Genomic DNA, 12,270 nt, shown 5'->3' on the forward strand with positions numbered 1-12,270 from the left:
TATACATTTGTCAGTGCTCATGGCGGTAAACGGGTCAAAGTACTCTTAATCCCTTTTATGTATTTCCCCCAGTCTCCCACCCTGTAGCCTCTGGCAACCATCTGTTTGTTCTCCATGGTTAAGAGTCTGTTTTTGTTTGTCTGTTTCTCTCACTGTTTTCCTTTGTTTGTTTTTTTGGTTTCTTAAATTCCACCTGTGAGTGAAATCATATGTTACTTGTCTGTCTCTGACTGACTTCATTCACTGAGCATCATTCCTTCTAGGTCCATCCATTTGAAGATGCGATTAAATAAAGTCGATCATCTCCCTGAGGAGGGTTCCAAGCAGGAGCACCCAGGACAGGGAGAGAAGGAGAACAAAGTTTCAGGAAAATTCAAGACTACAAAAGCCACTGAAGAATAAAGAAAAGAGACCCCACTGCTAGTGAAACATACTAAAGAAATCCACTGAAAAATGAAATACATATTTTAAAAAATTGTGGATGTCTATAGAGTTTGCTCACCTGCTCTCCACCCACACACCATAATGGGAAATCCTTTCTGGAAACAGGCTTTATCTCCTTCACAAGTTCCCCATCAGGGGTCCTTTCAGAGAGAGGTCTGCTGGATAAACAAATGTACCCACTTCACCAACCTGCCCTGAGCATCTGTCACTTCATCTGCGAAACTGGCCAGTACGTTGTTATAAGGATTATTCTAAACTTGCAAAATAATATCCAGAGTCTGGGCACATTGTAAGCACTTAAAGAAAATGTAATAATAGTAATAGTAGCAATAATAATAACATAAGATTCAATTATGAAATATGAAAAAAAATGAATGATATTCTTTTTATTCTAAACACTTAAAAGAGTAAATGTCCCTCAGGATTTTATTGGATTCTGGTTAAATTGATATGGATGAATTCAAATCTCTTTTATGTTCAACTATTGAAAGTAAGAGAGTTGAAGTTTTGCAAAAGCAAAAGATATACACAACATCCTTTTAATTTAGATAATAAAATATATATTACAATTAGCTAATTAAATAAAGGCCCTAGTGTTTTCATTATGTATCTGCCATTACCCAGGCATGTCTTCTGACTTCACAATACTATGGGAAAGAAGAAAGAAAAGAAATCGAGGTTCATGTTTTTTAAAAATATGTTTTTGAAAGGCAATCTTATTTTGGTATATCCCTATACAATAAGGTCATAAAAATGTGTATGTTGATTTTTTTCATGATTTTAAAATGTCTCAAATCAATAAAAATAAAAACTTTTTTGGTAATGATCCAAAGAAAAAAGTATGATTTCACCTAAATCCTAGATGTATGAAAATAAAAGTATTAAAACTAGGCTTATATTACCTAACATATTTCCCAAATGTGTTTGGTAGTATAACAACAGAACTAAATTTTTTTTTCTTCAAATAGAAACTGCATTCCTCTTTTGTTATGATGAACACTGCGTATTACACGTAAGAGGTGAATCACTAAATTCTACCCCTATAACAAATATTACACTATATGTTAATGAATGAGAATTTAAATAAAACTTTGGAGAAAAAAATTGCATTCTTATTGGTTCAAACTAGTAAAAATTTACCTTTCTCACTAAATGATAGAAATTAACACAAGACAATTATAATAAGGTACCTTCTGTGTTTACAATTTCCTTTATCTGTTGATTGTAGAAACTTTGAAAACTACCTCAAAGACAACTGTCTTATTTATAAGTATCCTATTTATAATATCTCTGAGATCTTAAAACTTGAAACTAATGCATATTACTACTTTAATTAGAATAATCTACAGGACTCAGCAACATATGTTATTATTAAAAGTTTTACAATACCCATAACCCAATGCATTTTTCTTCTATTTATTCCCCAAATCACTGTTCAAGCCAAGCTCAGATGATGTTCTAGGTAATTGGAAAAATAACAAAATAATAATTATATTTTAATATTTTGACAGGGTATAGTCAGAAGTAAATTATTTTCACATTAGCTTTCAAAAGGTTTTTAAAGTAATAGAGTACATTCTTTTAAAAATAAATATGTAAATATATATATTACACAGAAGTCATGTATATCAAAAGTGGAACTTTTCCCATTAATTCTTGGAGGAGCAGTTGGAAACCTGACCACTTGGAAACTGTCCTCCCATCTAATTTCCTCCAACAATAGCCCTTGGAGGTCATCCACAAACTCCCCAGACTCTAAGGAGCACTTTGGAAAACAACTAATATAATCGAATCATTATTTTACAGATAAAGAATCTCGATTTCAGCTTGGGAAAAATTTCATGTCCAAATTTTTTTCTGTCTACCCACTCATTTATTAATTTTATGAGAATTTAAATGTTTTTGTTAAAAAAATAATACTTAAAACATAATAAATACTTATTTTAAAGAGACCAGAAAATATAAATAAGCACAAATAAGACTACTATCCATAAACCCCATGAACAAATAAGTAATCTAGTTATGTACCATTCACAACATTGCTAGCTAATTACTACAAATGACAAAAAGATCAGTTATACTTCTTTTATCATGGTGGGAGATCCAAGATATACTAACCTGAATGTGTTATCCTATATGCTAAAAGTTTACTAATATGGTAGAATTTTTCCTTCACTCCTGGTAGGGCATGCACTTAGCAAACAAAGCCTTCAACATACTAGTCACTGCTCACTCATCTAGTATGATTAGCCTTATGTCATTGTTCTAACAGTGGCCCAGGTCTTTTTAGACCTTAATCATGACAGAGGATGGAAAAGTTAACATAGACCTATGAAAAGACGTATGTACGTTCCAAATGAATGCAAAACGTTTCTGAACCAAAGAACATCAGCAAAAACAGTGGAAGAGGCAACTCTGGAGCTCAGAAATTGAAAACTTGCTAAAACTGTCAGAATCTACCTACTGGAAGTCTGCAAGATAAGCACAGGTTTAGAGCAACCAGATACTTTACCAGGAAGAAGTCCTCTGAAACAAAGTAGGAGGTTTTTGTGGCTCAAATCAAGAAATTAATTTTATTCCTTATATTATAATATAACGATATTAAAGGGCGCCTGCGTGGCTCAGTGGTTTAAAGCCTCTGCCTTAGGCTCAGGTCATGATCCCAGGGTCCTGGGATCAAGCCCTGCATCGGGCTCTCTGCTCCATGGGGAGCCTGCTTCCACCTCTCTCTGCCTGCCTCTCCACCTACTTGTAATCTCTGACTGTCAAATATAAGTAAAATAAATAAAGCTTTTTTTAAAAGAGTTTATTTATTTATTTGAGAGAGAGACAGTGAGAGAGAGCATGAGCGAGGAGAAGGTCAGAGAGAGAGAAGCCGACTCCCTGTGGAGCTGGGAGCCCGATGAGGGACTTGATCCCAGGACTCCAGGATCATGACCTGAGCCGAAGGCAGTCGTCCAACCAACTGAGCCACCCAGGCGTCCCATTAAATAAAATAAAATATTAAAAAAAAAAAAAACTATATTAAAAGAAAAAAAAACTAAACCTAAAACTAGCAGAAAGAAGAAACTAAGATTTGAGCAGAGATAAACGATATAGAGAATGAAAAAAAAATACAGAAACAAAGTTTTTTTTTCTTTACAAGATCAACAAAACTGAAGCCTTTAAAAGTAGAATAATGAGAAGAGAAAAGACAAGAATTGTATTGACAAAATAGAAATGAAAGTAGGGATATTTCTACCAAAGTTAGAGAAATAAAGAAGAGATTATAACAGAATACTACAAGCTATTGAATGCCAAAAAAACAGATCACCTAGATGAAATGGACAGATTCCTAGAGATGTAGACTACCAAAACTGACTCAGAGTCAACAGAAAATCTCATAGACCTGTAACAAGTAAAGAAAAATGAGTAATCCCAAACATAAAAGCCATGACCAGAAGACAGTTTAAATACTAAATTCCAAATTAATTAATTAATTAATTACTACATACCAATCCTTCTCAAACTCTTCCAAAAACAGAACAGGAGGTAAACACTTCCTAATTCAATGAGGGTAGCATTATCCTGCTACCAAAACCAAAGATGTCACAAGAAAACTACACACCAACATCTCTTTTAAATATGATTGTTAAAAACCCTTGCAACATCATAGAAAATAGAATATAATAGCATTTTAATAGGATTATATATCACAAAGGAGTAGGATATATTTCAGGAATGCAAAGGTGTTTCAACATATAAAAATCAATGTAACCAAACACTATAATAGAAGATAGGGAAAAAAACACAGGAGATCATGTCAATAGATAAAGAAAAAGCAATTTTAAGAATCTGACAACCTGCTGATAGTCATACTCAGTAAACCAGATGTAGAAAGGAATGTCCTCAACATGATAAAAGGTACATATAAAAAACCCACGACTAATACAAAGCTCAAGTATAAAACACTGAAACCTTTCTCAACTCTCTAATATATCAACAAGAAAGAATGCCCACTTTCACATCACTTTTATATGACATTTTACTGGCGGTCCTAACCAGAGTAATTAGGCAAGAAAAAGATATAAAGGCATCTCAATTAGATACAAACTATCTCTGCTCACAGGTGGAATGACCTCATATGTAGAAAACCCTAAAGATCCCACATTAAATCTGTTGGACGCCATAAACAAATGCTGCAAAATTGTAGATTACAAGAACAACACAAGGATCAGGTATATTTCAGTACAGTAGCAACAAACAATATGAAAGGATATTTTTTTAAAATTCCATTTACAATACTACCCAAAGGAATAAAATACCTAGTAATAAATTTACGCAAGAAAGTGCAAGCGTTGTACACTGAAAACTACAAAACAATACTAAAGATGAAGAATACATAAATAAATAAAGGCATGCTATTTTCAAAGATTAGAAGACTTAATATTGTTAAATGGCAATAGTTCTCAAAACTCTACTGATTCAATGCAGGGACTATCAGAATCACAATACCCTTTTCTTACGGAAATGAAAAATCCAACTTTAAAATTCATATGTAAATGCAATCTGCCCAAACAACCAAATAATCTTGAAAAATTAGAACAAACTGGAGAATGTACACTTTCCAATTTCAAAATTTACTACAAAGCCACTCCTATAAAAACAGTATGGTAGAAGAATAAACTTATAGATCAATGGAATGGAACTGAGAGTCCAGAAATAAACCTACAGATGTGTGGCTGATTTTGAACAAGATTGCGAAGACAATTAAATGGATTAAAAAATATGATTAAAAGATATGAGGAAGTGGTGATGCAACATGGGGGCTTAAGGGGGTAGGAGAAGAATAAATGAAACAAGATGGGCTTGGGAGGGAGACAAACCATAAGTGACTCTTAATCTCACAAAACAAACTGAGGGTTGCTGGGGGGAGGGGGGGTTATGGACATTGGGGAGGGTATGTGCTTTGGTGAGTGCTGTGAAGTGTGTAAAACTGGTGATTCACAGACCTGTACCCCTGGGGATAAAAATATATTATATATATATATATGTTTATTTAAAAAAGGATTAAAAAAAAAAAATCTGTTCAACCAATGGTGCTGGGATAACTGGATTCCACATCACTGAAACTTTACCTCACATACCACACAGACACACACATACACACACAAACTTAAAACAGATCAAAGATCTAAATTTGAGAGTTAAAACTATAAAACCTTAGAAGTAAACATAAGGACAAATCTTCATTACCTGGATATTAGCAGTGGTTGCTTTTTTAAAACATTTATTTTATTTATTTATTTTTATTATTTACTTCTTAAAATTTATTTATTTGAGACAGAGAGAGCAAGAGGGGGAAGGGACAAAAGGAGAGGGAGAAAGAGAATCTTAAGCAGACTCTGCGACCAGTGCAGAGCCCAACACAGGGCTCAATCTCACAACCCTGAGATCATGACCGGAGCTGAAATCAAGAGTCAGACACTTAACCAAGTGAGCCACCCAGGTGCTCATTGGCAGTGATTTCTTGAATGTGACATCAAAAGCACAAGCAACAACAACAAAAGTAAATAAATAAATTGAACTTAATCAGGATGCATGAAAGGAAACCATAAAGAAAATCCAAAGACAGTATGAGACAAAATGTTTGCAAATCACATATGTGACAATGGCCTAGTAGCCAGCATACAGAAAGAACCCTTGCAGGTCAACAACAAAAAGATAAACAACCCAATTTATAAATATCCAAAGGACTTGGATATACATATGTTCAAAAGGGATATAGAAATGGCTAACAAACAGATGAAAGAGGTTCAGCATCTTAGTCATTAGGAAATGCAAATTGAAGTCACAATGCAATATTTGTTTATACCCGTTAGGATGGCTAAAATAAAAAAGACATATAATAACAAATGTTGACACGAAGGATATGGAAGAAATAGATCCTACCCTATAAAATGGTGCAGCGGCTTTGGAAAATAGTCTGGTAGTTCCTCAAAATGTTAAATGTAGAGTTTCCATGTGACCCAGTGACTGATTCCACTCCTAGCTGCAGATGCAACTGAAAAAAACCTTACACCTACATAAAAACTTGTACTCAAATGCTTATAATAGTATTATTCACAGCAGCCAAAATATGGGAGAAAAACCTAACGCACACTGACTGATCAATGTGGTACATCTCCATACTGGCATATTATTTGGCAGTGAAAAAGAGAATGGAGTACTGGTACACACTGTAACACTGAGGAAGTCTGACAACATTACACTAAGTAAAAGAAGCCAGAAGAAGACAACCTATTCCATGATTCCATTTATACGAAATGTGCAGGATGGGATAATACAGAAAGACAGACAGTAGATTATTGTTTGTGTACTGCTGAGGTTGAAGGGAAATGGGAAGTGACTGCTAAAGGCTGCAAGGTTCTTGTTTCTTTTCCCTCTTGGGGGATAATAATGTTCTAAAACTGACTGTGATACGGTTGCACAGCTCTGTGAATATACTAAAGCCACCAAAGTATATGCTTTAAATGGGTAAACTACAGGTCCCGTGAACTACACCTCAATAAAGCTGTTTCATAACAAAACAACAGCCTTTGTGAGAGGGAACAAGTTTGCCGATTGCCAGAGCTCCCTTTAATCCTTACAAGCTCTGTAGAATTACTAATATAACCCATCTCTGTTGTTGGCTATTTTTTAAACTGCCTTTTCCCCTCCCTCACTGCATGATTTTCTGCTTCTCTACTTAGCAGTCTCCAAACAGTTTTGATTATGCAATCATCAGCAAGTTATATTCAGTATGGACTCATATATAAAAGTACACATATTCATTTATACAATATGTTCATGTACGATTGTGTCACTATGTGATATGTTATCAAAGAGTTATGAAAATTTACAGGGGCACCTGGATGACTCAGTGGGTTAAATCCTCCACCTTCGGCTCAGGTCATGATCCCAGGGTCCTGGGATCGAGCCCCACATCCGGCTCTCTGCTTGGCAGGGAGCCTGCTTCCTCCTCTCTCTCCCTGCCTGCCCCTCCACCTACTTGTGATCTCTGTCAAATAAATAAAAACTTAAAAAAAAAAAGAACATACAGATTTACAAATACAGTTTTAAAATGTAAATAACTTGTTATTATTCTTTATACTTTTAAATTGTGTTATGCAATCCACCCACATAGTATGTAAAAATGGTAGAATTCCCAGCATGCACTGCTAGGTTTCCTGTCATCATACTTCCTTGTAATTCTTTTTGGAAGAGAACTATACTTTTCCTAATTTTCTGCTACATTGCCAGCTCACACACCTACAGAAAGATGCAAACACATGTGTTGCACAAAAATTTCCTGCCGGAGTAAATTTTTGGCATTTGGATTCCTTGTTTACTAGGGGATGAAAGCAAGGGATTTAGGAACATCTGTCAACCTCATAGAAACACACTAGAGAATGCAAGTCCAGTTCTCTAGGAGGTTGGTATATGTCATTAAAAAGGAACACAAAAAGCATCTTTGTGCTATTATTCAGAATAACCTCTATCAAAATTTAGGATAAGTCAGATGCTGATAATCACTTTTTCACATACCCACCCTATAACTGTCTACAATTCTTCAAAAGTCTGGCACAGGTTTTCTCAGTTCTTGTTTTGTTCTGGTGTTTGAATTTTCTCCTTTTTCATCTTTGCAGTGATAAATGCGGAAAGGATGCATTGAAAGCTATTATGAGAATTATTTTGACCAAAAGTCATAACTATTTCTTTATAGTTGTACTGCTCCAACTCTGTGAATTCCTTCAGAGCAGTTCCCATGCCTTATTCACCTTTTAGCCTCATTTTTCAGCACACTGGCTTGATAAGTACCAGGTTTACAGAAAACACTATGATTTGCTCAATCAGTGATACATCATGAATGTGGATAGGGTTTTTTTGGTAACATAAACATATCTTAATTGAATGACTTTGGGGAAAGTTTCACAAATCACTGTGCATTGTTCTTTTTTTTTTCCCACTCTTTTTTTCTTTTCTTTCTTTTTTTTTAAGGATTTGGCTTGATGATATCCAAAATTCTGTTCATCCCTGATCTGGTCATATCTGGTGAGATAGCAAACTAAGATGGTATATCTCGGGGTGCCTGGGTGGCTCAGTCACTAAGTATCTCCTTTGGCTCAGGTCATGATCTCAGGGTCCTGGGATCGAGCACTGCATCAGGCTCCCTGCTCCACAGGAAGCCTGCTTCTCCCTCTCTTACTCCCCCTGCTTGTATGCCCTCTCTCACTGTGTCTCTCTCTGTCAAATAAACAAATAAAATATTTAAAAATAAAACAAAATGCTACATCTCACACCAACTCATAGCAGCTACCCAACTATGAATATAATATTGTCAGAAATAAAGGAAGGCATTCTTGAAAATCAGATTCATAAAAAATTGGTAGATAAATCAACATGAACTCATCAAGAGTAAATCTGTTGATGAAAATGAAATGATAAAACTTAGATAAAACCAGATGATGTTTCATTTGGCATATTGATCTAGAAAATCCATTTGCTGGCAAATAATAACTTGGACCAAGTAACCAGTAACTTTTGTCATTAATTCAAAGAAATATGCTAAGATAGGCATATGGGGAGAGAATAATGTTGATTATCTCAAGATCCCCAAGTACATCAAAGTGTTATAAAGTTGTGTTTTTACTATTAGATGATAGGTACAAACACCTTGAGTTATAGCTTTCATTCCCTTGCCAGAAAGAGTTACCTCTCTTGTTAAACTTTTGGATCAGCGGTTTAATTACACCTTCACACAAGCCCTGTCATTTCTAGTTTCTAATCTACTAAATCCAACATGCCAGCAAATGTAACTTAGTAACTAGAATTTTCCTTTAGAAAATTAAACATTTCCATTTAATTCATTGCAATGTGCTTGTCAACCTTAAAACTTTATTTTGCCCCTTGATAATCAAACAATTGCAGTAACTGTTTGATGTATTTAGGAAACTGTTCATATTTTTTGGTTGTCTGTTTTACAGTCCAGGCAAGGAAATCTTAAGAGTTATTCTTAAATCTGTTTAACTTGAGACACAGGACACTGAGTCCTTTGGTTTGGACAGTTTATCACTTCTATTAATTTTAATATTCTATACACCATGACACAGTTTTCTCTTTCTGGCAGCATAATGATCTAAATAACCCTTAAAACTCTACCTATTATAAGATTTTTAAATAGCTGGTATAAACAGAAATGAAGTTCTGCTGCACTGTAAAGAGACTGAGAAATATTAGGCTAAATATAAAGTGAAATTAAGAAATCAAGGAGGAAGAGTGCTAACGTCAACTTTCATTGTAAGGGTATTTTCCTAAATTCAGGCACCTTGCACCTCCTTTCTGAGAACATCTTAGGGCACAGGAGAAGTGAAAGCCTAGAACCAACAGTATAGATCCTCACGCTGAACTAGAACGCCAAATACTTATCACCTCACAATAAAAGTAAATGATGAATTAGCCTGCTGTGTGGGAGATAAATGATCAATTAATTTCTGGCATTCTTGAAATTAATTAATTTCAAATTAATTTCTGCCTGTCTTGAGCTTGAACAAATGTTAACAGTAGAAATATTCCTAGAAAATATGGAAATATAAACTGGACCTGCATGAGTTTGCAGGTCAACTTGAAAATAGGAGATTCAGATCACTTCCATGACCTGACTAATCTTGAAATTCTCAGCAAATTTATTTTAAAATGGTTCTGAATTGAAAGTACTCCCAAGACTTAAAAAATTCTCCCAGATAAAGTCCCCCTGCAAATGATCTGTACATAAACATATATACACACATACACACAGCACAGCACAACAAATATATGAGTGCATGTGACATGATAAGTGAAACCAGGAAGAAAAAAATAGAATACATCAAAAACTAGGAAGACTTCATGTATCAGAGTTGCACAGACCAAAAGCAAGTAAGTTCAATGTGTGTCAATGTCTTAAAAGTATAAGAAAAATCAAAAGGCTATGAAAGTTGTCCAAGTAGTTTTTAAACAAAGCAACATTCTAAAATAAAAATTAAATGATTAAAATTTTAAAATTCACTGGAAGTGGCTAACCCGTAGATAGCCAAGCTGAGATGATTAACCAGTAGTCAGACCAAGCTGAAGTGACAATAAGTGAACTTGAAAATAGAAGCAAAGGAAAAATCTAGAATATAGTATGGAAATAAAAGACTTGGAGAATATGAAATGGAGATTACAGAATATGAAGGATCAAGTAGAGATAAAAAAAAATACATCTAATCATAGTTCCAGAAACAGAACACAAAAAGGATGGGGGAAAAGAAATAATCATCTATATTACAATAGACTTAGAATATCATCATTTTCTGTATCACTAAGTACTAAGGAATGCAAGATTTAGTCATCAGTGGCTACCAACATCATGTCACACAAGGAGAGCCATCCAGTTACCACATGTCTCCTAAAGAAAGTATCCAACACTTCTGTACAAGAAGTGTTGGATACTTACTGCCAAAATCAAATCAAACTTCAAAATATAGCTTTGGTTTTTAAGAAATACAGGGAAGACAAGGAGATGAAATTCTACATGTGGTTACACCAATAAATAAATCTGAAGGAAAAAAGAAATAACAGGGATTTATAGATTAAGAGATTTAAAATATGTATCAACCAAATGCAAAGTATAGATCATATCTAGACCTAATTATGAAGGAAAATATAAAAGAAGTTCATATATCATAAAAATTGGCACTATTTAGCAAAATTAAATATATCTTTTACCAGTTCATGCAACAGCAATACTCTTTGTAGAAATATATACCAAAGACAAAGTGGTGAACACACAAAAGGACTCATACCCAACACCATTAATTGCAAGAGTAACTGAAAAAGCATAGATTGGAAATAGCATAAATATTTGTCAATATTGGAATGGATGAATTCATAGCATATTAACACAACAAAATCTGTCCAGTTATAAAAAAGAATGAAGATATTTCTGTTATATGACCATAAAGTGATATCTAGAATATAGTATTAAAAATAATATAATATTAAAAAGAACAGAAGGATAAAAGGCACAGCATAGAGTTTATCATCACTGGTATTGTAATAGTTTATGGTGACAGATGGCAGCTATGCCTGCAGTGAGTACAGCACAACAGACAGACTTGCGGAACATACAGATTTGAAGACTTGAAACTAACGCAACATTGTGTGTCAACTATACTTTAAAAAAAGTGTATAGCATGCTACAACTTACCTAGGAAAGACATGACTAGACACACATATATTTAATATATCACATGACATATTAAAAATAAATGAGTAAACCATAAAAGTGACAACATCTTGGGGTTATTGGGTCGAAATAACAGAACAGAAGTTAAACTTCTTTCAGTGTATTTTGCTTAGTATATTCAACGTTGGGATCATGCAGAATTAAAAAGCAATCAATCTGTTAAACTTCAAAATAAAAGGAAACAAATGAACTTACATGTATATGCAGTTAGTGGCATAACTACACAGTGATTAAATATTTCAAGTTATTAAATCATGATAATTTGACCAAAACAACAACAACAACAACAACAACCCTGCAAACAAATTTAAACTACTTTCAGTAATCATTTTCTTGGTGGAGGTGTTGGTATTGTTATTCTGAGACTGCTGTGTGTATACTGTGGATAAAGCAAATGAGAAATTATGGGAGCTGTGATACGCTGATGTTATAATTCCTGGTATATATATGTTATATATACATTTGTATAAATATATATCCTACATAATTATATATAAATTATATATGTAACCATATAAAGGGATATTTAAAATATGTAC

General features: G+C 34.0%; 1 protein-coding gene across 3 annotated transcripts in view; it reads right to left on the reverse strand.

Moving 5' to 3' along the window:
• Nucleotides 1-214: 214 nt before the first annotated feature.
• Nucleotides 215-12,270, reverse strand: part of LOC116572315 (neural Wiskott-Aldrich syndrome protein-like) — a 48,696-nt gene continuing 36,640 nt past the window's right edge. The window contains exons 4-5 of one of the 3 annotated variants that reach the window (XR_004278221.1): nucleotides 6,376-6,487; nucleotides 215-307 (exon numbers count right to left, since the gene is read on the reverse strand). The gene's annotated coding sequence lies outside the window, so the exon portion shown is untranslated. Of the gene's footprint in view, nucleotides 308-1,670; nucleotides 1,903-6,375; nucleotides 6,488-12,270 lie in introns of those variants that run through there. The other 2 variants (XR_004278220.1, XM_032311206.1) reach the window with 2 other exon arrangements.

This window comes from Mustela erminea, chromosome 13, assembly GCF_009829155.1.
Source record: "Mustela erminea isolate mMusErm1 chromosome 13, mMusErm1.Pri, whole genome shotgun sequence".
In the NCBI taxonomy this organism is placed as follows: Eukaryota; Metazoa; Chordata; class Mammalia; order Carnivora; family Mustelidae; genus Mustela; species Mustela erminea.